We start from the raw sequence: 27,022 nt of genomic DNA on the forward strand, positions 1-27,022 counted from the left end.
AAGTCCAAGAGGAGGAGGTCTCAAGTTCTTTGATGGGTGCAAATATTAGAATTGATAAACATTTTGAGTGACTATCCTCTGGTAGATCAAAAACTCCCCTCTCAATGCAGAATTTTAAAAAAACTGCCTTACATTATCTCACGTGCCCTACACAACAACAGCCAAAATAGTCCCCCTCACTCGGTGTCACGCTTAGGAGATGTGCAAACATTACCAAATTAAAGTGAGTTTTTTATGTTTTATTTTCCAAATGCAGGGAAATCTTTCATTGAAAATAACACTAATTCCACAGAGTGTGCAATTAATCAACATAATCATGGGGATAACATAGCTGTTTGGGGAGGTGTGTCAAATAACTCTTTAAGGCCACTAAAGTGCCACTTGAGCCACCAGAGTAATGATTTTCTGAATCAGCAATTTGTACAAGGGTCCCCGAGAGACCTGAAGGACTAAGGGCAACCCCGAAATCACTCAACTTACTTCTAATGAGTAACTTACCACTGGCTTCCCGTGAAGAAGGTCGTAATAATCCTGTCTACCCTATTTTATATTTCTATGGCAGTTTGTGTCTGGGATGATTGGATATAACCAAGGCAATTATGGACTTGTGTGGCCTCTGAAGAAATAACACATGCATTTGAAATCTTATTTTTTATTTGAAAATGCAATAATTTTTCATATAAAAATGAAAAAATCATTTTAGTCAGTCTCCCAAAATGATGATTCTTGCCATACATACTAAAGGCAACAAAAGCAAGCAGAAATAAAATATTTTCACTGTATTGTTAGGAGCAAAGGAGACACAGGATGGCCTTGGGGAAAAGTAATCACCCTAAATTCAATTTTAAGGCTAAGAAATCTTGTGGATCATGAGAATCATTAGTAAGCCTTTTCTCAAAACAGGTTCCTGGGTTCTCTATCCCAGAGAACTTGCCTTTGGTGGGGTGAGGTCTGGCATTCTCTCTCTCTCTCTCTCTCTCTCTCTCTCTCTCTCTCTTTTTCTATCTCTATCTATCTCTATCTTTCTCATAAAATTCCACTGGTTTGTCTAAGTAGCCAGGGCTAATAGAAACCAATTTAAGTGACAGGCACAGTCTTTAAGGTTACATTAAATGAAACTTCAGTAAACCTGGCAACCAGGTAGATAACAAAAAAAATTAGTTACTACCTGATCCAACCTATTGAACTGGATTTTTCAAAAGATAAATAATTGTTGCTCTCTGAGGCCCTTTCAGACAGTTATCATGTAACCATTACATGGGTTAGAGAAACATTTTCTGGGCAGCCTACTTAGGCCTTTAAATGTGTTCATCTCCACTAATGAAGACTGGTTGTTTTAAAGAACTTAATCTCACAGTACCAAGTAGGTTCCCCTAATAACCCACAGGCATGAGGCTCCTGGAGAGAAACGGCTGCTCCACTGCCTATCAGCCCCACTGGCCGCTGCTCCCAAAGCAGCTCTTTCCATTCTGTCCCAAGACGGAAGTCAGCTTCAGCCTCCAGGATCAACCTCTAGTGACCACGACTCGGTTTAACTTAACAGGGCCCTTCCGCCCCTGTCTGCTTCCCGTCCACGCTCTATGAGGCATCACAGGTCCACACTGAGGGAGGGAGCCTGGCTCTTTGACCCCTCCCTTGGGAGAAGGACTTCGACATTTCTGGCCAGATGCAGTCAAGACAACAACAGCATATGAGAAAGACTTGGTTGCCGGGCTAAATTATTTGGAATTTATCAGCAAGTTTCAAGAAAACCAGTAGCTACATTTCACCACGCAAACCACTTTCAGCAATAAATTATTTGCTGCCCCTTAGACATGATGTTCTAACAGAGTCTTACTAAGATGAAATGAAAAATAAATAAATAAATAAATAACGACCAAACTCTGAATTTGGCACAGTGGAACAGAAAACAAAAGGTTTAGTATTGCATTTGCTAAAGAGTGTTAACATAGGAAAATTACATATTTTAGCACCTGGCATGTAGGCGATGGCCTCAGTTTTCAAACTGAGCTTACAGCTAACAAGAATATAACAATTATCACCTCTTAAAGAAACCACACACACTTGATATGCTACTCAAGACTGCACAAAAACACAGGGGTTGGGAGTTTCATGAAGATTTTAAATACAGTTTATACATATATATAATACATATCAGTATTATACTTACATATATATGCACATATATAAATAACATTTTTAACCCCAGACAGAAGATAACGCAGGTGTCACTTACATATGTACCTGTAATATAGCAGATGAGCATTTCTCTAGCCCTAGGGCTGAGTTACAACTGGTCTATAATCCCTGAACATACACCACAGAGAAGTTAAGGGGAAATAGCCCAGAATTCAGAACACATTTCAGGGCATCCACAGAGCAGACAGGCAGCAGGAAGGCTGCTAACTGCGGAGCCTGCTCTTCAAGGCCAAGTTAAAGAGAACGGACCTGCGAATACCAAACTCAGAGGCAAACAGGACCCAACTTCTCAGAGTCATACTGTTCAAGGAAGGTGATGGATGGTTCACAGACAAAATTACATGAGCCTCTGAGTCCCACACTGGATATTTGAGGAAACCTTCCTAATTACTTAATATATGAGCATGACTAAATCAAGAGGGGAAGGGGGGAGGGGGAGAGAGGAAGGAAGAGGAGAGGCCGAGGAAAGGGTGCTCAAAGGAGGAGAAAGGAAAAGGGTAGTAGTCAGAACAGTGACCTCATCCTGCCAAAAATATGTAAGGAAATAAAATACATTATGTGGAGTAGTTGTTTACAGACAGCAATGTTCACTTGTAAAAACGATTATCTGATAGGTATGAACGAGGTCCAAAAAACATGCGATTCGGAAATAAATATTTGCTGGGTGCTGGCTGCTGGAGAGTCAGTGACGGACATTATTCTCAAGAAGTAAGAGTTTAGATGGCTGCAAGGAGAAGCAAACCCAACAGCTCATCAGCAAGGAGTAGAACGGGGTAGCGAGGCGCAGAGAGGAAGCGCGCCTCATCTCGGAAACAGGCAGCCACAGGGAAGACCTGCGTTCGAGGCTCTACACAAGATGCCATTGGTACAAGTTTTGCGGGAATCTGATATTTGTTAGAATGCGGTTTGTAGTTATTAAATAAAACAAAGTAACTCAAAGTGGATATTTATGTGATTTATCCAAAAAAAATTTTAAAGTGGCTGGTACCTAAAATCGGCAAGATGGAAAACTAGGAAAAATTAGATAGCATTTTCCCCCTTCCCTAGCTCTAAGTTCTTGGATTATTTCATATTTGGGAGTGCTGGTTTGGGAGTTTTGATGGAATTTGCTTACAAATTAGAGAAATTTGCAATGTAAGACAAAAACAAAACAAAACAAAAAAACCCAAAACTGTGAAGATCTAAACTGCTCTCTCCAGCTAATACATACCATAACGATTCAATCGAATCACTTCATTTTAGAGATATGTAGAAATCACTTCTATATAATTAAGAGTTTGATGAAACCTTGTCAACAAAAATCTTGCTATTTTAGGACATGTTTCTTATACAGACTCCAGGTCTTCACTACCAGGACCCAAGAACACTCTCCATCCACGCGATGGCAGAGAGGCCAGGGTGCCCCCTCTGTGACTGCCCTTGTGGTAAGTTAGTCCTGTGATCTGGGAATAAAGAGGCCAACAGTGATTTGCTCCTTTAACATCTCACACTCTATCAACAACCCCAAGAGGCAAAGCAAGACCTAAAAGGTTCCACTCAAATTACCATTCTCAATGTCTGCCAGGGAGGATCACTTAACTTGGTCTGTAAGGAAACCAAAAATGCCTTTAAAAAGCAATACAATGCAAATATAAGCTCATTTTCCCTCACAAAGCAAGTAGAAACTGTCAGCTGTATCACGGGGTACTGTATCAGGGGTTGCCCACCACAGCCGTTACCTATTAATACAAAAAGTAATGTTTCAAAATTTCAATAATTTATCCTTTTAAGTCCATTCCAAACTTAGTCAAACAAAAATTCTTCTGAAGTGTAATCAGGCCAGGAGGAACTATGAAAATACAACTAATGATGATATAAAATCAATCACGTAAAAACTGCAGAGGGGCATATACTTTACATGTTATTTAAACTATCCAGTGTTTATTTCGCCAAATCAAATTAAAACATCAAAAACTCAAACAAAAAACACCTTCATTTCCAAATAAAAACAAAGTATTAACCTACAACTTTATAATTACTGCAAATATATGATTAGTTGTGTATAAGGGCAAAAACAAAACAAAACAAAACAAAACAAAACAAAAAACCCAACCTTGAAAAGTAAAAAAAAATATGAAGAATCCCACACACCAGTGGGTTCCCATCTGAACAGCCAGCAGAGGGCGCACACGCCCCAACAAGAGCAGGCTCTGGCCAGGCACCATTCAAACTCATTTAGGAATAAGCGTGGCCAAAATCTGAACGCCGGGGTGGGGGGTGGGGTGTGGGGGGGTGTCTTCCTATCTGTGGCATTAATAAAACAAATGTGCTCAGTTTAGGATTAGTAAGAAATATACATAAGTACACTTTTTTGGTTAACTATCAACTTTAACAGATTTCTTAGCCTGCTTCATTGAAAGTTGTTCATTCAAAAGAAAAAAATTTTTGCATACAAGTGAGGCCATATCAGTTTTCAAGGCCACTGTAGTTTTTATAGAACTCTATTAAGAATTACCTATAATACATGAATTTGTAGAAGTAAATTAAATATTAAATTTCTAACAAACATGTCTTTGGTGAGTATATTAAATTGCTCTTTGCAAACAAATAAACTTAGTGTATTTACATATGTCATATACAAATGTATTAATTAATTTGTGTAACCCTAGAGCAGTAGACCATGTAAAATTTTATGATTAAATTTAGATACATAAGTTATTTATTTTTCCATTGGTTTGTACTTGATTATTTGTAAGTTGTCTATTCTGGGTCTCTGTATTATAATACTTGGTTCCAATAGGTTATACTAGAAGAGTACCTCACAGCTATGTATGTACATGTATGTATAGAGAGGACACTGTTTATTCTTTTAAAGAAGTTTTCCTATAAATGCAAAAGTCACAAAGTCCTCCTACCGCTTTCCAAGCTTGTGATTTCAGAAACAGTATCACCAATTGAAGTGAAAAAGAAAAAAATTACTTCATGAAAGCACCAAATTAAAGTCCACATCAAATACTATATATTTTACATTTACAGATAAAAATTAAATAACCCACAGGAGGTTCAGTCTCTACTTCCTAGCAAGTTAGAATAAATGGAAGGCTTGCACTTCAGTTTCAAGATGGAAAGCTATTGTAGGATAATTAACTGCCACTTGTCCATCCACCTTAATGACCATTTCAACCTCACCTCTACTCACCAAACAAAAGCAATAAGCCATGTAACATCTAGATCAGGTGATTTTTTTTTCAAGCATTCTTAGATTTGAAAGTTGAACTTAATTTACAACATCTACAAACCAGGTGGTTTAGGTTACATGTAGGTCACGAAAAATAATACTTATCGTTTGGCTGATGTGGTCACACTGTTTCTGCATAAGTTAAAATGACGATGTTTTATTATTCCTAAGCACTCAATTCTGAACTGTTTGCACAATCTGTTAAGTCCAGGCGCACTTAAATGATTCTGACATGCAGCCTGCTAAGGCCAATGACGGGGATAATGCCTCTTTACGTGGGGAAAATTTTGTGGCAGATAGGTCACTCTCTTAAGGGGAATCAACTGTGTGTCTCTTCTTTGCATTTCCACCACAATCCTTCATCCTGCAGCCTGGAGCTGAGAGTGAAATGCAAGAAAGGAGCCGAGTGCTCAAAGCAAAAATCTGCTTCCAGGACAATCCATTATATCTGACAAGTTAAATGTTCCATGGTAGGCCATATGGCATCAGAGCAGGCCCGACGATGGAAGAGGGGAACTCAGCAAATGCATCACAATTAAGGAGTTTGGCTGCAGACTTTACTTTGAATTACTTTATTTTTTATTAAATTTTAAATGCTGCCCCCACCACCACCAATTTTTAACTGAATCCCGTTTATGAGACAATATTTAAAGAAGTCCCACTATTTCTTTGTCATCTCATGATTGTGGGTACTGAAATCTAAAGTTAAGGCACACGTGGCCATTTTCATGAAATGGAGGACCTGGAGCCTCATTTAAACATGTTCAAGACCGATAATTTGTAGACCCTATCTGTTCACTAGATTAAAATACGTAAATGAAAGTGGTCATTAATTTGGGACATTTAAATGAAACTGATACAGCATTAAATGAAACTAGTTTCCATTTTTAAGTCTCAAAAATCTTAAAAGCTCTACAGTCATAACCAGCACGTTCCCGTTTCTTCTGCGGCTTACTTAACAGTTACCAAATTAATAAATTAACGGAAGGCTATCTCAAGTTGAATTTAGCTCCTCTAAGCACGACACCCAAATGGAACGCTTCATACCCCTGCTAATCCCATGTCCCAGAGACAAGTCTTACAAGTTTCAAAGATTCTCTGATTAAAACCAGGTTGTCTATAATAATAATTTGTTGATAGAAACCATATAATATAAATCATATTTGTAGCATAATAATCAAGGTATGCATTTATTACATTAAGGGAAAAGATTAAATTAATGAACAAAAATAGCATCATTAAACAATGGTATATACCATTAAACAATAAAGAAAAAAATAAAGTTCCTATTTTACCTGAAGAATTTTCAGGAAGAGAACTGAACCTAACAATAAAAACTGAAAAAGATTTCTATGGAAGTGTCCAAACTCCTCTGGCCCAGTGTCAAGCAGCAATTTTATCAACTCCCTCACTTCCTAGAGATGACACATGATGCATTCTTCAGCGAATATAATATGAAATAAATTGTAATGGGTCGATTTTTCTAAACAATAATGATTATCGTTTAAATACTCACACTGGTTTGCAAACATGAAATTCATAATAATTAAGAGAAACATGTATGCATCTTTCCAAAAGCGGAGATGCTAAGACTCATTTCCCTAAACTCCTTTCACTCTCCATTTCTCCCGAGGGTCACTATTTCTCTCAAACGTACTAGCTTCTGCCTTAATTAAGAATAACATTATTCCAGATACTTTATAAAAACGGATCATTTTCCTTGATGTGTAAAAATATGAACACACTTTCCGATGGTCCCAAAGTTCCTATTTGTTCATAATCTAATATAATCTTATATCTGCATATCCCTTATTTTTAAAGAGGAGACAGCTTATTGAATTATGAAGATGGTGTGTGGGTTATGAACTGGTAATTTGTATTAAAACCAATTGTTATAGCTCTTTGAATGCTATCAAGTGCTTTCATATATATGCTCTTATAAGTGTCATCATAACCATATAAGGTAGGTATCATAACTATTACCATTAATACTTTCATTTTGTACGTGAGGAAAAAAGGAGATTCAGAGAGGTTAATGTATTTGACTTAGAGCACACAGCTAAGAAATGGAGGAGCCACATCTTCTGGCCAAGCCTACGTTTAATATCAGCATTGTACTGCCATGCCGTACTATAAACTAGATGAGGAAGTGTGAGCATTAACAATATATAGGCAAGTATCACGTAGGGATGCAAGTACATATGTTATACATTTTTACTTCTTATTCAAGAACAGTAGCCAAATATTTTGGTATTGTGATAATGCCCAGTTTGAAAAAGTCACCAGAATCCTACGCTTGAGTTTCCTAGGAGGAATGAACACTTACTCAACATACAATTACACTTACACATGAGTGCACACACGCACACGCACACGTACACACACACGTAAAACGTAGCCATGCACACCTCAGCACTAGAGTGCACTAGGCCGTTGTGTGCTGTAGCTCCTATTTCTATGTACACAGATCCACATTTTTATTACTAATTAAAATGTCCAGATGGTAAAATAACTCCCGATCCGAGGGGCTTTTAAGTACAGTAATTGTCGACGCTCAACTCCTACACTGTTAACAAATTGGAAACACTGGCCTGCACTGAGTTTATATGTACTGTTTCCAAACCATCAGTGAAATGCAGTTAAAACTTTAATAATTTGAAGACGAAAAAAGCCCACATTAAACTCTTTACCAAGAAAAAAAGAGAAAGACTTTCCATTCAAATCATTACTGCAATATTATAAGAAAGCTCATGATCTCCAGCAGAACTGCATGTCCTATCATAGCAACACAATTGTGTTTTAGGGGGAAAAAAATACAGAATAGAGGAAAGGAATGAGGTTAGAGCTATTCAATAGCTCATCATTTCATGAGGCCCTTTCTCCTCTTTTGTTTACAGGTTCACCACATAATAACCAATTAATTTTTAAATATATTTGTGTCTTTTTTGTTTTTGCATGTTATACCACATAGAGGTCCAGATCTTAATCATAAAGCAAACATTTATTATCATATGCTTTTTTAAAATATGGATTCGGGGATGACCCCTGAAATTCAAGTTAGGCCTTGGCTCATGAATAATCGACTTCAGGAAATCACAAACGCTTTTAAAATGTGTAAGCAGTTACTTCCTAATCCTAAATGGATTCTTTTTTCTCAAGCAAACATTTTTGCAAATATTTAGGCTGCTTTGATATGCAAATGTTCTCCCAAACATTTCCACCAGCCAGCCACTAAAATCTCTCCATAGACCCCAACCAATGGGAAAGTTTGCAAGAGAAATATGAGAAGCAACTGGATGAGAACACCGCCAGCAACACTGGCTTCACTGGGCACAAACAAATGTTGATTTTGTTGCAGTACCTGAAACAAAATCTTTGGATGCTTTAGTGAAACGACGACTTTCAAATTCTCAGTCATGGGGCTGTAATTCTCCTTGACTGAAGCAATAGCTTCTGGGGAGTATAAAACGGATCACACACAGGTTTCCTATTTCAGAGTTCAATAACTCCAGTAAATGTGGCTTGCTGCTGGACAGTGAAAATCTCATCACTTTAAGGAGTAAATGCCCACAGGAATTAACATGCGCAAAACAGGAAACAGAAAAAGCAATAAATAATGCCACAACTAGGGTCCCAAATATTAACAGGTATAATACTAGTAGAGTGCTTTCTAAAAATGTTCTCCCCAAGAGAAAACGCCAGGGCAGATGATGCCCCCCGAGCCATCTTTACAACAGGAATCACTCAAGAAATAATTCATGCCAACACAGGATTTCTAGAAGTAAAAACAAGAGGTTGCACTCAAAAATAACTTGTAAATACAGAAGGATTGCAATTATTATGAGTAAAAACACCCCCAACACGCCCTTTTCCTTTCATTCTACTCCCAAAACACCCCCAAAACCTGCTTTGGAAAATAAAGGTATTCCCTCCCTAATAACAAGTCAACAGATCATTTCAAAGAATTTTTCCAGTTTCCTCAGTCACATAAGTCACCAGAGGCAAGCCACACTGAACACCCGGTCAAATTCCAGGATTCCGGTTGCTAGCACCATCCTAGGCATTGCTCAGGAAGGCATGAGTTGGTCCACATTTGTGAATTTGGTGGGTGGAGAAAACTAACAGGGAGTTTAGCCAGTGGAACACTGAGTTTATAAAATTAAAATAATCTGTGTCCACAACCAACCTGCACATCGACACTTGTTCCTTCACTTCTGCCATCACTTCCTCATTTACACATATTAGAAGTGGTCAAAGATTTCATCAGATGTGGTTTTGACAATAGCAGCAAAGTGCCTAAAGCCACAGATTTTAATTGAGCCCCAAATACAGATTTGGGGGGGAGGGGGGAGAACCAATCACAGCAGGAAGTGCTTTAAAAGAAAAAAGGAAACATTGTCTAGAGTAGTTACTCTGCACTTAGCTTTACTGTATGAAAAGAAAATAAAAAAGCTCTATAAAATGTCAGAATTAACCTATCGTTTCAGATTGCTTACAGGTGAAATTCTACCATCTGGATGGGCAGTTTGCCTGCATAAAAAAGAAGTAAACTAAAAGGAAAAAAGAAGTAAAGCCTTCTCCTCCTGCTCTTTTCACACAATAGATTTTACAGGAAAGAGGAGAGAGCCGCCATCATCTCCATACATGACACACCGTGTGTCCACACACACACACACACACACACACACACACACACACACACATATACACACGTGACCGTGTACAAACTGTGACAAAATATAAGTTGGAAAAAGCAAATGACTGCAACAAAATTCTGTTTCTTGGAACTCTGATATTAGTGAGGAATAAAAACCTAGTGATTCTTAATAGCATAATATGGAAAAAAGATTTACTTTAAACTTCTCATTAAATAACTGATGATATTTTACTGAGATACTCTAAAAAATAAGACCTATCATATCAAAGTTTCTCTCTTCCCCTAATAAGTCATACTTATAGTCTTTATTTATGCTGGGCTAGCAACTTTGGGAATTCCAATTTAACTTTCAATAAACAGGAAACTGCATCTTAGGAAGTGCCTGAAGTTGTTTTATATCATTCCAGAGTGAAAATGCTTATAAATTTAACAATTTATAAAGAAATATGCTTTCCTTCTCCCCTTTTCTTAATCCTTATACAAACTGCTTCCTTTATTATTATTTTTTTTAAATCACATCTGCTTCAGCAAAAAAGATATGACTGAGTAATAATCATTGTTTTAACCTAAAGATCAAATCTGAAATCAGGTCAGAGCTCTGTTTAGCTTTGTCTTTGTAATGTTGTGGGCGAGACAGAACTTTCGGTTTAACTTTAGGTTAGGATGACAAACACAGCACCAGGCTGGCAGAGTGGTGTTTCGGCAGTCCACAGCCACACATTTTGAAAGCAACACACAGGGTTTATAAATTAATAGCTCTCTGTACTGACTGCTTGTCAATATCTCTGTTCTGGGGTTTCTGGGTATCCATTTTGATTGTATAGTGTTTCTTAAAATTACGTTTGAAGCACAACACTAAACCAGAAGTGTTGAGTGAGAGAGTTATGGGCACATTCCCAAACTCTTACACTAAACCACAAAGGGAATAGATTAAACAGAAAAAGCACTAAAAAAACAACCATCATCCAAACGAGGAAAAAAAGAAAAAAGAAAAAAGAAACCCACCCCAAAGAGAGAAATCGAATACTTGCTTTTCTTTCGCCCTTATGGGTAGCACACGGAGGGAGGCACCAGGAGATCTAAGCACGAATACGTGATGAGGAGTCGCCAAAAAGCGTGTGGATGAATAAACTGTGGTGGCGTAAATTTGCCAGCGAGAGGACAGAACACAACACGCTGGGGCTTGGCTGTCCTAACATGTTTTACTATGTAAATTTAAATAGTCTTGAAAGGGAAAAGGAAAGGGGAAAAGGTGGAGGGATTTTTTTTTTTAATATTAAAAAAAAAGTTTGCCAGAAATCCTCATACTTGGGTCACAAATAGAAGTACTTTCATGAATGTTATTCAAGAAAAAAAAAAATCTACTTCTTAGGTTAAAACTCATCACATGTTTCCTACGATGGAAATTTAGGGGGGTGGTTTAAAGAGTTAAAGACTCCCTACCATTAATTTGCATCTGGTGCTTTTAGTGTGTGTGTGTGTTTTTTTCTTCCCTGAAAAGTTGGCAGAGCCGCCGATTTTCCATAATGCAAGCATTTGGGAATTGTGAGCGGAATGAAACCGATCCAATCTCCTGACTGCGACATGAATTTTCATTAATTACAACCTTGTCAGCAAAAGCATTATCAAAGCTGAATATGAAAATGCTAATGAGTCCTCATTTGCATATTTTTCTTTGTTGGAATGTCATTAATTATTACATTTTATGATGATGAATGCAGCTGTCGAAGCTCTCCGATGCATAATTAGCCATCAGAATGCCAGGAGCCGATCAGCATTTTTGGGTGGAAAAAAAACAAATTTCACTTCCACTCTCCCCCCATCCCAACACCCCACCCCACACACACACACACACACACACACACACACACACACACACACACAGAGCCCTGATGACGACAGTCTTGAGGCTGGACTTTGGGAAACTTGAAAAGGGCTCCTTTGGAGAGAATTAATTTTTGCTTTAAAATTATTTTGTTTTTAGCCAATAGCGGTCTTATACAATAGAAGCAGTTCTTAATAAAAAAAAAATCGTTATTCCAGCTTAATTAATGCCACGCTTAATTATAACACCATGATGTCAGCGGTTTTAATTAAGTATTGGCTCCGTTACAAAAAAAAAAAAAAAAGCTCTCTGCAGTAAGTCACAATACACAGATTTGTGCAAATCATTTCTGCGATTTTTTTGGTCTTCCTTGGTTCATGAACTATTCGGATATTAACAGGCAGCATGAAAACTCCAGGCACACTCGGTTCCGCAGGAGGGTATGCACACATAGCACACACTTTCTCACACACACACACACACCACAGAGACAGACAGAAACACACACACACACACACACACCAAGCAAAGGGGAAAGCCCATACTTTCCTACTACATCACTGGGATAGACTTTAGAGCTTACCTAGTTGACCACTTTTTTGAGCTAAAGTGTAAGTGAAGATGACAAAACATAGCTCATCCTCTCTCAGCCGCTGGGAACGGTGTTTATAAGTAAAAAAAGAAAAACAACACAGAGCAGATGGGACCATTACACATGACCAAACCAATCAATCACAGATGAAGGGCCCAGGTGCAGCGCAGCCGTGCAACAACGCACCATTTCACAGTCTGTCAGACACACACACACGGTCGTTCATGAGTGACCCTCCTCAGCTCCCCCCGGACCTCATCTGGAGCGCTGCGCCCCTCTTGCCTGCCTACGCTCCAACTGACGTCTTCATAATCGCCCTGTCTTTCTATCTGCTTTGGCTCCTGTGAAGAGGAGGATGGAAGGGGTGGCGACTGGGGGGAGGGGGGAGGCAGAATGGGGAGGGGAGATAAGGAATGGGCTCACATCATTGTCACTTAGGAGGAGTCCAGCCTTCTTCCTTCTGCCATCCCAGTGGCCCCTCCCTCCCAAACCACCACCACAATCACTTCTCTAACCATCATTAAGCTCATTAATTTTTAAGGGTGACTGCTTGGTTGCTGCACCCCAACTGTCTGCCATTAGAAATTTTGTTTCTGAGTTTCTTGCCTGTAAGGAAGAAAGATGTGTTATAAGTCAACCAAGTCACAATTAGATCAAAATGTTAGAAATTAATTAATTGGATGTGGTTAGCAGTACATGCCATGGCCCCCCAAAACTGGTTCAAATGAAACCCTAGTTACTCAAAAGCCTCTGAGGAGCCAACTCTGTCGATATTTTGCATCTGAAGTAAAGTCCCGGCCTTTGGCATCCCGTAACAGAGACTCATCCAGGAATCACTGAACCCAGATGAAATTGTAGGTTTGCAAGGGTCATAGTGGATCCTGGCAACACAACTGAAATACCAACTCAGACATAGGTTAAGGCTAGGCTCCCTGTTTCAAACTCAGAGTTCCTAATTCATAGCCGAACTCTACGTGGCTTTGTACTTTTTGCTCCTTAAAAAAACAAAACAAAACAAACTAAAAACAAACATAAAAACTCAGTGGGGAAGAAAGTAAGGAAGAGAATGACAATATACACCACTGAAGTGCACCTACCACCTTTGAAAAAATTCTCATCACATCACATCGAAAAAAAATACTGGTTTTATTGATTCAGTACATTCTTGCATCATAAACTCCTTCTTAAGCCTAGGTAATTTATAACCAACTTTTTGAGATCTGTTGACAGAGCACAAATATTGTAAAGAACCAGTTCTATTTACTTGAAGAATTGAAAATGGATACTTGCGCCAGCTTTGGGGGGAAGTATTCATGCTCACCCAGAAATTGAATGCTCTCAACAATTTATAATTTATTTTGCCCATTTGGAGATGAGAAGGGGTTCAGGAAAGCACTCAAATGCTATAAAGAACTATATGACTGCAAAATAGCTTCAAGGATTTATGTCCCAAAATGCTCATGACATTTTAGGCTTTACCAGAAAATTTACACTGAGAACAAGAAAAAGTTAATAAAAATAGACCATGCAATCCAGCCACTCGAAGGATTAAGTCAAGTGTCCTTTATGTGCAGTTTCATGTAATGCTCCGAAAATAAAATACAGAATACAGGCTAACTTGGGGTGAGAAAGAGTCCTTCCTAAAATCTGCATGCCACTCCATTTACAGGCAAAGGCAATTTTGCAGAACACTAGGCAGACTGGATTCGTTGAAATGAAAGCTGTCTCTTAGCATGGGCTCTTCCATCAATTCAAACATGTTCTCAAAATGGTTTGATGACGCACTTGTTTTAGGGTTTTGTTTTGTTTTTCTTTTGAGGATTCGGTATGCTTCTCATCTCTTTACCATCTAATTTGTCCTTTGAAAACTTTTCAATATTGAAGTAATCATGAATCTTTCTGTTCCCCAATGTGTCCTGTAATTTTTATGCTTGAACAAGGACCCTCATCTCTGAACTCTAGAAGAAAAGCTGAAAATATATTTATTAAAATCTTCCATCGCTAGGCAGAAAGGATCACCTTGTGTTTTGAATATTTTTTTTCCCCTCAAGGAACAGACTCTACACATTTGCATTAATAAATTTCTATTTTCAAGCTCAATAGAAATTGCGGTACAAAAAGCAGATGTGTACGTTGGATTCTTTCAAATTAAATTTCCAAAAGCAGAGCCTCCTCCAGCTCAAGATCAAAGGAACTAAAACACGATCTCCTCCCCCTTCCAATATAATTACAGAGATTTCATTTCTTTTGTTACAATGAGCACAACAGGTAAATCTTAAAGCCGAAGGATAATGATCAGGTGCTCCCGCTCGGCTTTGTGGGTAGCGGCTTGCTCTGCTCAGCGCCCCTGCTGTTTCTAACACTCTACAGGAAGATGGGAAATGCCTAAGGCTCTTCTCTATTCTTGGAGATTTGTTTCCTATTTGGCACCAGCACTACGCAGGACAGTTCTGAGATGGACACGCCCCATCACACCGCAGGGTTGTTCTGAGGGAGGACCATGTCCATCCAGAAACACACATGGAGAAAAAAAATCACAGCTGTAGGGGTCTTCTATTGGTAGGCTACCTAAATACCCTTTGGGAAGTAGATGGGGGTATAAATAATAAATACATGAGGAGTGACACTGTTATGAAATGTCATATGCTGGCAGTCCTGTGAAAGGACAAGGCCCTGGGGAGGGAGAAGAAAGACACGCAAGCCATAAAGTCATCGAAAAGCTGAGGTTCGGAAGAAAATCTGTTCCACTTTGGAATGATGAGCATGATCTATTTCTGTGGGGAATATAGGTAAAGAGAGAACAAAATTTAATGTCAAAACCCACAAAAACAGAGAACTTGGGAGAGAACACCCTCTAGGCTTAAACATCCTTGAGAGTGACTGCATTCTACATATGTATTTCTGTCTCCCTTTTAAAATTCCTGGTACCTCATCTCATCCTTTGCTGCCCATAGGCATCTGTTCCCCTCTAATTATTTGCCATTTAGAAAAACTCTGCTTAAATTCCTTGTGCATATGTCCCTTGCTTAGTGTATATTTGTGATGCTTAACTATGGCCCTGGGTATTAGAGCAGCCTTGCATATAAGGACAAAAACTTCCCCACCCCAGAAAAATGATTCAATATCCTCTCCCCGAAAACGTATACATACACAAAGTAAATTCAATATCACCAGGATATAAGTATGTACAAGTATATACATAACACACACACACACACACCCCTCTCAAAGACTTGGCTGTTGGTAAACAAAGTGTCTGGGGTGTCTTCACCAATGCCTCTCCAACATAAATGCCAGTAATAACATCTTTTACATTTTTAATAGCAAGGGTCTTCTAGCCACTGAAATATTTTTTGTTAGTCTGTGAAATGGAATATGATTATTATTGTTTATGGAAATATCCTTATTTTAAGGATATCCCCTCAAGAATATAAGGGAAAAAAAATAAACTTGAAAAATCACACACAGTTTGGTAGCATCAAAAACCCCAAATCAAACAGGTTTAATTCCTTCCTACATCTCTTCCACACATCCTTCTTTCTCTTTGCCCATTCCTTCGTCCTTCCATCCCTCTTTTCCTCTTCCTTTCTCCATTCTCCTTCCCTTAAAAAAGAGGCACTATATGAGCAAAAAACACTGGACTGGAAGCACAGTTTCTCGGCTTCTAAATTTAGTTTCGCCAATAACTAGGCAAATGTCTGTTTCCTCATCTGAACTGGAGTAAATGATCACTAGGTTGAGGAATAGTTATTATTAATAATATTAATAGCAATAATAATAATAATAGTTTAACATGTGCCAAACACTTTGCAGTGCATTGGGGTGACTAACAGTATGGATTGGGGAGTCAAACTGCCTGGGTGTGAATCTCAGATCCACTCCTAATGAAGAGATGACCCTGGCAAGTTACTGAATAGCTTAGTGCCTCCATTTTCTCATCAATAAAATAGGACAAGTGATAACATCGATGTCATGAGCTTGTTCCGAGGAAGAAATAAGTTAAGACATTACAGGTACTCAGAATATGCATGTATTTATTCTGTATCATGTGTCTCCATGGCACTGTAAGTTTCATGCAGAAAGGGAATATCTTTTGTGCACCACTATATTCCCATAGCTGAAAGAGTGCCTGGTATATAGTGTGGAGTTGGTGAATAAATGACTGTTCAGTGTATAAATGAGTGAGTGGATGGATGAACAAACATGCCTTGTTTTGTCAGAAGCAATGATTCTAAGACTGAACTATTAAATACTTACTAGGTATAATTTATATGGCATTTTGCATGACCTCTTCAGGAGACTGATAATTTATTATGGGAATGAACTAAGTATAAACAACTATCATTACCAACCATAGAGGGAAAAAAATCACATTAGAAATATGTAAGATGAAAACTTTGCCAGGTCAAAGGAAAGATAGCTCCATTCTGGGGGGTGGGGAGTGGAGTCTTCCTACCTAAGGATTCCTGCAAGAAAACTCTCGGAAAATGTCAACAATGACCACTAAGCAGTTAAAGCCAATAGACAATATTCAGTTGTCATCTTCCCTGGCAATCAAAAAAACACTCTTACCTCTTTCCTTTTTAAAAATCTGCTTGATGTCATCGCATTTTCTTTTTCTCCTACACCTTGGGCATTCTCTTTCGTTCTCACCCAAAAGCCTTTAAATGATGAGAATCTTTCAATCGCTGAACCCAAGGTCCGCTTATTACTCGAGACTCCATATGCAGTCTTGTACCTTCTTGTACCTTCAACTGCCATCTCTATGCAGAAAACCCCTTCAGCTGTAGACCTTTTTCTCAGGCATCTCTGAGCTTTACACCCTTAACTTGAGCTGCCTACTTGATACCTTCACTTGAACAGTTTAAAAGTACCTCAAACTTAACACCGAACTCATGATCTTCTTTTGCACCTAGACATTTACTAATGTTCCCTGGACTTTTACAGAAATTGAAGAAGAAATGAAATTAGATTTATAAGAATCTTCTCATTCTAGCTCCCGTGCTAGATGTATATCTCATTTAATCCTCATTACAGTGCTCTGAGGTAGATATCATTATCTTGATTTTTAAGATGAGAGTAGTAAAGCTAGGCTCAGAGAAATTGCCTCCATTTCATCACAGACCATGGATTTCAGGCTACAAGTCTCGAAATTAAGAGGATGAATAATGTTTGCTGTCAAGAAACAATCATGTTCCCTTAGTTTGATTGAACCTTATAAGCTAGAAAAGGTTGTTATACTGTGAACCTCCTGATTCATATTGGAGAGATATTTTGGTGGATCAGTGAGAGTTCTACTCAGGGGAGGAGGGACAGTATATAGCAACATCTTAATCAGATAAAAAACAGACAATAAAAAAGTAGAAAAACTTACAGAAGAGAAATATAAATGGGGAAAAGTTAAATTCTAAGACCTGTTAAAAAATAAGGACATTAAATATATCATCAATGAAAAGCTACGATGGAAATTTTTAAAATCGGTAAATATATCCATAGTAAAAATTAGAAAGACAAAAGCTCACAGAACTCATGTAAGTGAAATGAATCCTTAGCAGGGTTTTTCTAAAATGAAGCAACCTCATATGGGGGCTGAATCTCTCTGACCCGAGCCCAGGGTCACACACAAGCTAGGACCATACACTTCACCGAGTCTTCGCCTCCATCTTTCCTTTGGGAGTCCCTGCAGAAGCTGCAAGTCCTGTAACATTTTTTGCACAACATGAATGACTATACTTTGTATCCTGGCTTAGGGCAAAGTATGTACCCTTCCTTGGGAACAGGTGACATATTAGACCATCATATTGCTCTCATTCAAGACGAAACTTCCATCCCTTCCATGATAATTCTTGAAAACCCATTTATTTGACTAGCTCATCAGTAAGTCTTCCTCAGTCCAGGTGATTTAGGCCTCATACCCCAAGCCTGCAGATTCCACTGCTTCCTGACATGATCTATCACAGACTATTAAAGCTTGGCCTGCTCAGCTGTTCACAGGCAGGTGACGGCTGCCTGTCTCCTTGGAGCGAAGACCTCTAAGACTGGAATTCCTCTCTCTGCACACGGCTGGCTGGGGGTTCCCAGACAGAGGGAATTAGACATGTTGACCTTAAATGTTACTATATTATTCATATAATATTAATATTAGAACATCCATCTCCTTGTATCCACAGTTTTAGACCTTTGATCTCTCCAGCTGTCAAGGAAAAATATTTTTCTGGCAGAGAGTAAAGTGGATCAAACCCTTATCTCCATCAATCTCAGACAGATCCTGTTGCGTTTTCTGGCTCACGAGAGACAATTTCTCCTCCAGTACTTGCCATGTCAAACTGGCCATGATTTGTTGTAGGAAAGGACCACGAGTGTGTGGGGGGCAGAATCGGTAAAGACAGCCCACCTTTTGGCTCTCGCCCAGTGCCCACAACCCTGGCGAATGGTGTCATTTCCAAATTTCCCACCAGCAAACTGGGTAAAGCAGATTCTTAGAGCAGAAACAACTATATTTGGGCTCCCAAACCAAAAATGCCACTTGGTTGCCGTGCAAATCTCCAAAACAGGGTCCCACTGAAGATAAATGAATAGTCTAACATCACACAGCTGATAAGCTATCAAGCTGGAAGTCAAGCCCCATTCTAACACCAAACTCCACGCTTCCCCCATGCCTGCACTTACAAGGATAAGAGAGGAAAGCAGCTAATAAAAAAAAAAGAGTAGCGAGGGGAACAGAAAGAGTTAGTTGGTTTTGACATTGTGGATATTGAGGGATGCAGGTGTCAAAGACTAAAAGACTAGGTTAGGGAAAAAAACCTGGGATTTGGAGTTGTGCTAGCTTAGAAGATGTCAAACTACCTTTGAGCATGTGTAGTTTTGGGAAAGCTCTTGAACTATACCCTACTGAGGTGCTGATGCATATAAGCCTGAAGTGTGTCCGAACTTTAACATGACCCTAAGAGACGTGAAGCAGTTGATGTATGAACTAGACTTCCCATGATTGCCAGGCTGGGAGATCCAGTCTCACATTATATGCAGAGTGAAAGGAGTCAAGGAAGAAAGACATGATGAAAGAAAACAGAAAGGGAACTATTTCTGGGAAAAGATTCCAGGATAAGAAAGTTAAAATAAGCTGAAAGATGCAAATGTTGAAGGTTGTCAGGAGAATAAAGAGGGGGCACATTTTCTCCTAAGACATGAGAGAAGAAGCCAGTTGAAGCTCAGTGGCAGATGTTCTAAGATCAACTACTTCAAATCAAGTGACGCATTTGAGAAGTCTGACATCGCTCCTAAAAATTTTGGACCCTGCTTCACTTTGTTGCCACTTTTTCTATGTCTTATCTCCTCTCAGGGCTGCTGGACCCATTTACATTGGTGAACTTGGACTGAACAGTGAAGACCTAGAGAAAAAAGATAGCCAGTGGCGGATGGTAATAAGAGAAAAGTTGAGTTAGACCCAGGTCATCTCCACCAGCAGTCTAAGGAGAATGCAAGTTAGACAGAGGTACTAGGGTGGTCTCCCAAGATCCAATGCTCCTCAGATTTCAACAAATCCTAACACGACACAGATGGATATTCAAAATTGCTCATGGGCCATGGGACAACTAAAGTCAAGGGGTCTTCCAAAGATACAGCAACTACAGAATCAAGAGGAAATCAAAATACAGAAGGGCAGGGAGCGAAACGGCTTGGAAAGCCAATATTGCAAAAGAAAGTCAATAGGGAAATTATATAGAAAATTTAGGTTTGGGGCACTTACAAATGATAATGTTCATCGATAACAGTGAACAAAAATTTGTATTTACTCATTCTCTTAATCAGGTCAAATTAAGCAGCAGACAGAAAAAAGAAAATAAGACCCACTGAAGACCTACCATGTGTCAAATCTTGGGCTAGGCACTTTAAAAACATTGTGAAGTAGGCCTTGTTATCTCCACCCCACACACAGAAAAAAGAAGGCCAGATGTTTAAGTGGTGGGTCAGGATGCAAACCATACCTGAGTGAGTACTGAGGGTCTCACAAAAAGCCAACAAACAAACTATATTAACAGTCTTTCAGAGAAATCTGTTGTTATTCCACTCACCCGCCTCCATTGAGAGTGTGTATTCCTCTCATTTTGCTTGAATTCTCTTTCTAAATTGTCCCTAAGTGCTCTCATTTTATTTTGCTTAAATTTGTTGAAGATTGTGAACTATTTGGGTATACACATTGAATTCTACGGAGGAGGCTAATTCCAGGCCAGCGACGCAGTGGACAAATGCACGTCCTCACCAGATGTGTGCATTCCTAATAATTACGCGGCAGGTCCCATGCTCATCAGCCTCACTCCTTCTTTACTAAAAAATAATGATGATGATATTGTCCCTTGACTTTTGTGACCCTTAATTATTCTTCTTGCAAGGTCTTTTTCTTTATTATTATGGCTTAACAGTGTGCTGAAATGTTTTAAAAAAAAAAAAAGTCCAGCAGTCATAATGTGGTCCTTTAACTCTCACTTTTTGTTCACCTACAATCATATCTTCCATTTACTTCTAATACTTATTACCTGTTATGTCTACCTGGACTGTCAGGGAAGCATTCAGGTGTGCTGGTTTAGACCACGTGCCTGTGAGTCTGGCAGGGCTGTGTACAAATCTCAAACCAATGAGAAGTGTCCAGTCTGTCTCAATTATCTTAACTTCTCTTTCCTTCACTTTGCTTATTTGTAACATGAGGATAATAAACATTTTTCACAATGGGTCGCTGTAAGATAAAATATGCAAATAACAGCATAATGTTTGGTACACAGTCACAGCAAACAACTAGTGGCTTTGTTACTACATTAGGATACTGATAAACATTTATGGACATTAGCGAAAAGCATTATGGATGTTGTTGGACAAAGGTCACTGTCCTTATTTACAATCTAATACTGATGGAGCATGGATTTAATTTGCTCTTACATGAACAAGTAAGCTTTATATTTCCACCACAAATATAAAGACTGGGCCTTCATCTGGGCTGTTTTGAAAATGCATGCCTTTGGTGACATGGAAAGAGAATGGAGAACCATAAGACGAACAGTTCGTCATATATCCAACCATGTGTGCTGCTGATGACAGCACCGTCTATGCAAGGAGCACCACACATTTTCAACGGTCCATATTTGTGTTGTGTTCAGAGGAAACATATATCCCCTGGGTGGTTCCCAAGGCTTTTGCTTTTGCTATTATATTTAAGTTCCAAACAAGCCTCCTTGTTTTATGACCTCTTCTCTCTGCACCTTTCTCCCCGTTTGTGTCCCTTACGTGCCCAATCATCCGTGTGCACAACACTGACAGAGCCATTTCCTCTTCAGCTGTTACCCTGGAGTAGTTTTCCAGTCCTTTATAGGCTACATTGAAAGGCATAATTCCTACCCACTTGCAACTTTTATTCTAAAGGAAAGAAAACAAATCAGGCTACGACTGCCACAGTGAAATAAGTTTTTCAAATACCTCTCACTCACTGAATATTTTCATTCAATGCTCTTACAATGGTAGGGTGAACTCAAACAAATCTTTCTTTATTCACTCTGCTCAACTATATTTCTCCTCCTGCTTCTATACAGTGACTTATAGTATTCTCTTTGCTCCTTCTTAATTCCACCAAAAAAGTGGTCACCACACTAAAATGTACTTGCTTGCAATAATTAATTTTGAGTGACAATCTAATGTCTAGTTTCAATCGCTACGTAGAATGTTTGTTTGCATGGTTAAAAAAAAAATATCAAGCATTTTTTTCTGTTTAGTGACATTGTCAAAATGCTACAAGGAAAAAACCTGGTTCTGGGAATGAGTTTTTAAAACAGGAATATGGGACAATCCCTTCATAATGACCATCTCTCAAATATTCTTATCTCACGTTACAGATAAGCCCTCTATTCTTAAAATATATCTGTGAGATGAACTAGAAATGCTGATTGCAGTGAACTTCAGTACTTTCCCGCAATGTGGTAGCTCACTGCTCAGCCCTATGCCTGGCACAGAGTGAGTGATCAATAAATGTAAATTATAGGTAACCTCCAACTTCCCCTGCAAATATAGTTATCAATAAATCTATCTGCGGCCATAAGACCAGACCTGGAAATGATTGCCAAGTTATTTTTATTAAATGTCTTTGATTTGACTCAATGATATTGGCACATGCTGAGGCTGTAAGCATTTGGACTACACATGCTTCTGGCCTGTTTTCAAAACCACGAGCACCATGTTTATTGGCTGTCTCTCCCGCTTGAACAAAAGCTCCACAAGGGCAAGCGTTCTTTTCTGCTGTTTCCTGACGTGTCCCAAGCGCCTGGCACACAGTCGGGGCCGAGCACATATCTGCTGAATGAATGACAGATGCTGGACACGGCTGCAAGGCCCGTCAGAGTTGGCTCCGTGAACCCCTGTCATGCACGCGCCCTCTCCCAGCGCTCTGAAAGAAACGCCCAGCCGCGCCCTTCCCTGCTAGCCCTCCGCAGATGTAACTCTCTAGGCCTTTAACACGCCACCATCTTCTTCTCACACCAGCCCCTTTGCCTCAACGTCTTCTCCAGATAATTCAGATCTGAACTTAGATGTCAACTTCCCCAACTTCCTCCGGGCTATGACCCTCCCTGCTAGGAACTGCTATACAACCCCCTATTCCTCTTGACCCATTTACTTCCTGTGTCTTCCTGGAGACAGAAAGCTAACTCCAAGGATGTGGTATTCAAGTACCAAGTACTTGATCTACTACCAAGTACTCTGGAATGTATCCTCAGCACCAAGTCATGTCAAGTATTTGGCACAAAGCTGGTGTTCAGTAAATATTTGATGAACAGAATTTAATGGATGACTTAGAGGCTGAACACAAATATATGAAAGAACCATAAGAAGCACATGTCTACTCGTATATCCAGAGAAACTCATGCCAATCAATACATAAGTCAAATCAGCTTACAAACAATGTAATTTAAAATTCAATCCAGAAATATGCTGTTAACCTTTCCATAAGTTATAGGTATTCTTGGCCTGTTAAGAGTGGGACGGGCCTTCAAATGAAACTTGACCCATCAAGATTCTGTGATCAGAAAAGAAGTTCGTGGGTAAAGAGATGGTTATTATTATCCTGAGAAATAATTTCACATGATTAACAACTTAACCACTTTATTCACTCAAATACAAGAACTTTAACTCCCTCTAAAGGTTACATTTTCAACTTGCCAAAAATTCTAAATAAACGCAGGTGTTAATAATTTCAATGGCAAAATAGAATATACTGTGACATGTGCAAAAACAAGTCAATACTAAATTCCACACATTTTCGTTAACTTTGGGCCACATACTACACAACATATAGAAGCCTTTAACTGATTTTCTTTCTGCATTTTAACTAAATTAAATATACAGAATTCAACAGAAGCAAAAAAATGTCTATCTACTACCATGGCCAAGATGTTAGCTGGAGCCTCACATGAACAGCTATGAAACTATGGCTGTGAACAGCCAGGGGTCAGCTCTGCATCCATAATGTGATCAAATAGTGTGTGTATGAAAAATCCACAACAGACACAAACAGCTCTATCATTCCAAAGGTGATAGAACACACAATAAAATATCCTTAATTATCCACCTCATCATTTCACAGGTTATTGGGGGGAGGGGGCAGCTCATAAAATAAAACTACAACAACTGGGACTTGTGTTCCTTTTTATGAACAGGTAGCCTTAAAAATATTTTATTGTATACAACAGGTTGTACAACACAACGGCGTTATTATAACAAAATCACCAAAGTACTTGAGAAAAACATACTTGCCTACAACCAATGAGGCCCAACTCATAGCATTCTCAGCTAGTTCCTAATAGTTCTGTACATGGCAAAGTTTCTGTCTTCAATGTCACTGAGTCGTAGCTGTATATTATAAAAAATAATAAATGAACGTTCTCTTTGAAATATTTATAGTGCCGACGTTTTACTAATTTGCCTTGTCTTTCCTATAAATTAGTAAAATTACATCAACAATTTTCCTGCAGTACAAGGAAACTCATTCCCTCTCTATATACGTAATGATTAATTGTGAATCTATAGTAATGAATGTCATTCACATCATTATTACCAGCGGCAAACCTTTAGGACTATTAGATTAAGTCTGGACAAATAAAACAACAATAAAAAAAAAATAGAGGTCTTTTCGGCCCTTTCTGGAAGTATGCACAATTTTAACATATTAAAAATCATCCATGTTCTTTGACCTCAAAAACTTATTAATTTATGGCCTAAAAATATCTTGATGGTGGTAAATAGGTGCTAAGTAGGCGATCGCTCACTTTTACTGAGAGAAAAAGAAACAGAAGGATTTAAAAATAAGTATTCAGTTCAAGAAAAACGGACAGTTTTGAAACTAGAATAACAGTTCTTTGAAGATCTGTGTAGGTCAGAGATTCTCAAACCTGGCAGGACACCAGTGTCACCAAGAGCACATTTTCAGTTTGATGCTCAGATCCCAGCCCAGACCTGCAAACACAGCATGTCTGTAGGTGGAGCCCAGGCATCTATATTATGTGAATGGCACAGAGGGAGCTCAGACGTGCAGCAAGGAAAAGTGAAGAGCTACAAGATGGAGTGCAGGGGCCACAGGGAAAGGATGCCATTCATCAGATATACAAGGACATTAGGAAATAGTGGGATAAAATGATATTCCAAGAAAACATAGGCCGAGATGTGCCAAAGCTTCTTTCTGGCATTCTCTGCCCAGCTCCTGCTCCTATAGCACTTGTGGGCGGTGTTGGGGCTGTTATGTTTATGGTTGTTTCATGCATATTAGTTCCCCTCCCCACTTAATAAGATGGCAGATTCACCCAAGTCTGGCAGTCCCCAAAATAATAATCTATTCCCAGGGAAAAATAACCAATCAAATTGCAACTGACTCTATATAAAAGATGAAAAAAATGACAAAAGAAACAGTGATGTAGCTTAGTTTACCCTTCTCCTATGGATAAACATAAGCCTACCAGCTTTCAGAGACACTTAAACACAGAACAATTACATAAGACAATCAAGAGCTCACAGGGGTCTGTTTCAACCCCAGGTCACCACCTACAGTCCTGGTAGGAAAGATGGCTCTGCAGATTAATTTTATTTAGAAGATTTTTGGCCACAGGAACAGGGACTCTAGGACAACCCTGCATTGGGTTTGTTTCTTTGCCCCTCTCCAACATGCTCAGAAATAATGTCCCTGAAACATCTCTTATATTCCATTCTTAGGTAGCAACTCAAGCAATATCTGAAAGTAGGAATAATTGATGTCAATACAGTGAAGCCCTCCTCACAGTAGTATTTACATGAATGAGTGTCTTAAAATAACCTTTGAATACAAAGCAAAGAAAGTTTAATTATGGGATGAGAAATGGAAAGGTCTTTTTAGTAGGTAAGGTTTACTGGGCCCAAAAGTTTACGGAGGCAAAGAGTGGGAAATGGGGTATCTATCCCAAGGGAGACAACGGTTATGAGCCTGGTATGGAAGGTGTATGCAGGACGTGGGGAAAATGGAGAAAGAACAGGCTCTGGCCTGCCCAAGGCAAGAACTCAGCAGATCCCAAAACAGCAGTAGGTCAAGGGTTCCTAAATTCATTCAAGGAAGCAACCGGCAAGAAGTCTGGTTTGGAACGCTGAGCAGACTAGTGAGCTTGGAGAAAGAAAGATCCCCATCTGAGGACTAGGAAAAGGAAGTAACAAGCACACTGAGCAGAGCCCAGCAAAGAGGAAAACATAAAATAAAAAAAGGAGGCCACCCTTCTCCAGCAGGAAACCAGTCAAAGATAAGACCAGGAATGACAACAACATTAACCAGCGAACTTTCTTTTACCTGACACAAGGTAGGATTGTTTAGAAGAGTAAGGAAGGAACTTCAGAAACCCTAAGGGCATGTCTGTCTTTTTCATGCTGTGTTTCGGGACCTAGCACACTGTATGGCTAAGCATATCCAGTAAATACTGACTGAATCGGTGACTCAGTGAATACCCTGGAAAAATAAGACGACTTAATAAACGCTTAACAAATTCTTAACACTGAGCATAGTGGGTAACTCAGACTGAGAACCTGGGGGACAAAAAAGATGTTTTGGTTTTTCAGAGGCCCCTTAAGATAATTTCTTTTAAGTGCACTAGCTTATTCCCTTGAAGGGTAAATTTCAAAGGGGATAGTCTAATGACTTAACTAGATAAAACAAATCTACAAAATTATTTCCAATCATTCTAAGAAACACAGTTAACTGCTCTTCTCCTTCCCAGCTTCGTCATTCTCCTTTTTCAAGATTTTTGAGTAACAACTGCTACATTTTAGGGTTTTATCCGTTTTTCTTCTCACCCTTGCTCACCTGTTTTGGCACGATCCTGATTTGTTTTGTATTTCTTCATCCTCCCCTGGGAAATTTATGTCTGTTTCTGGCATCTGTCTCCCATCCTCTATTGTGAACACTGAGGTGAAAAATTCATTTATTTTTTAGCAGTGTCTTCATTGCCTGTCAATAAATTACCCTTTCTATCTCTTCAAGACTTG

At 39.0% G+C, this 27,022-nt stretch overlaps 1 protein-coding gene across 17 annotated transcripts in view; it reads right to left on the reverse strand.

Moving 5' to 3' along the window:
* The window catches only part of TCF4 (transcription factor 4), a 350,789-nt gene that overhangs the window by 181,622 nt on the left and 142,145 nt on the right, over positions 1 to 27,022 (reverse strand). Inside the window, exon 1 of one of the 17 annotated variants that reach the window (XM_019640681.1) lies at positions 11,105 to 11,406. The exons of the other annotated variants lie outside the window; for them this stretch is intronic. The gene's annotated coding sequence lies outside the window, so the exon portion shown is untranslated. Of the gene's footprint in view, positions 1 to 11,104; positions 11,407 to 27,022 lie in introns of those variants that run through there. 17 annotated transcript variants of the gene reach the window in all.

This window comes from Hipposideros armiger, unplaced genomic scaffold, assembly GCF_001890085.2.
Source record: "Hipposideros armiger isolate ML-2016 unplaced genomic scaffold, ASM189008v1 scaffold_52, whole genome shotgun sequence".
Lineage (NCBI taxonomy): Eukaryota > Metazoa > Chordata > Mammalia > Chiroptera > Hipposideridae > Hipposideros > Hipposideros armiger.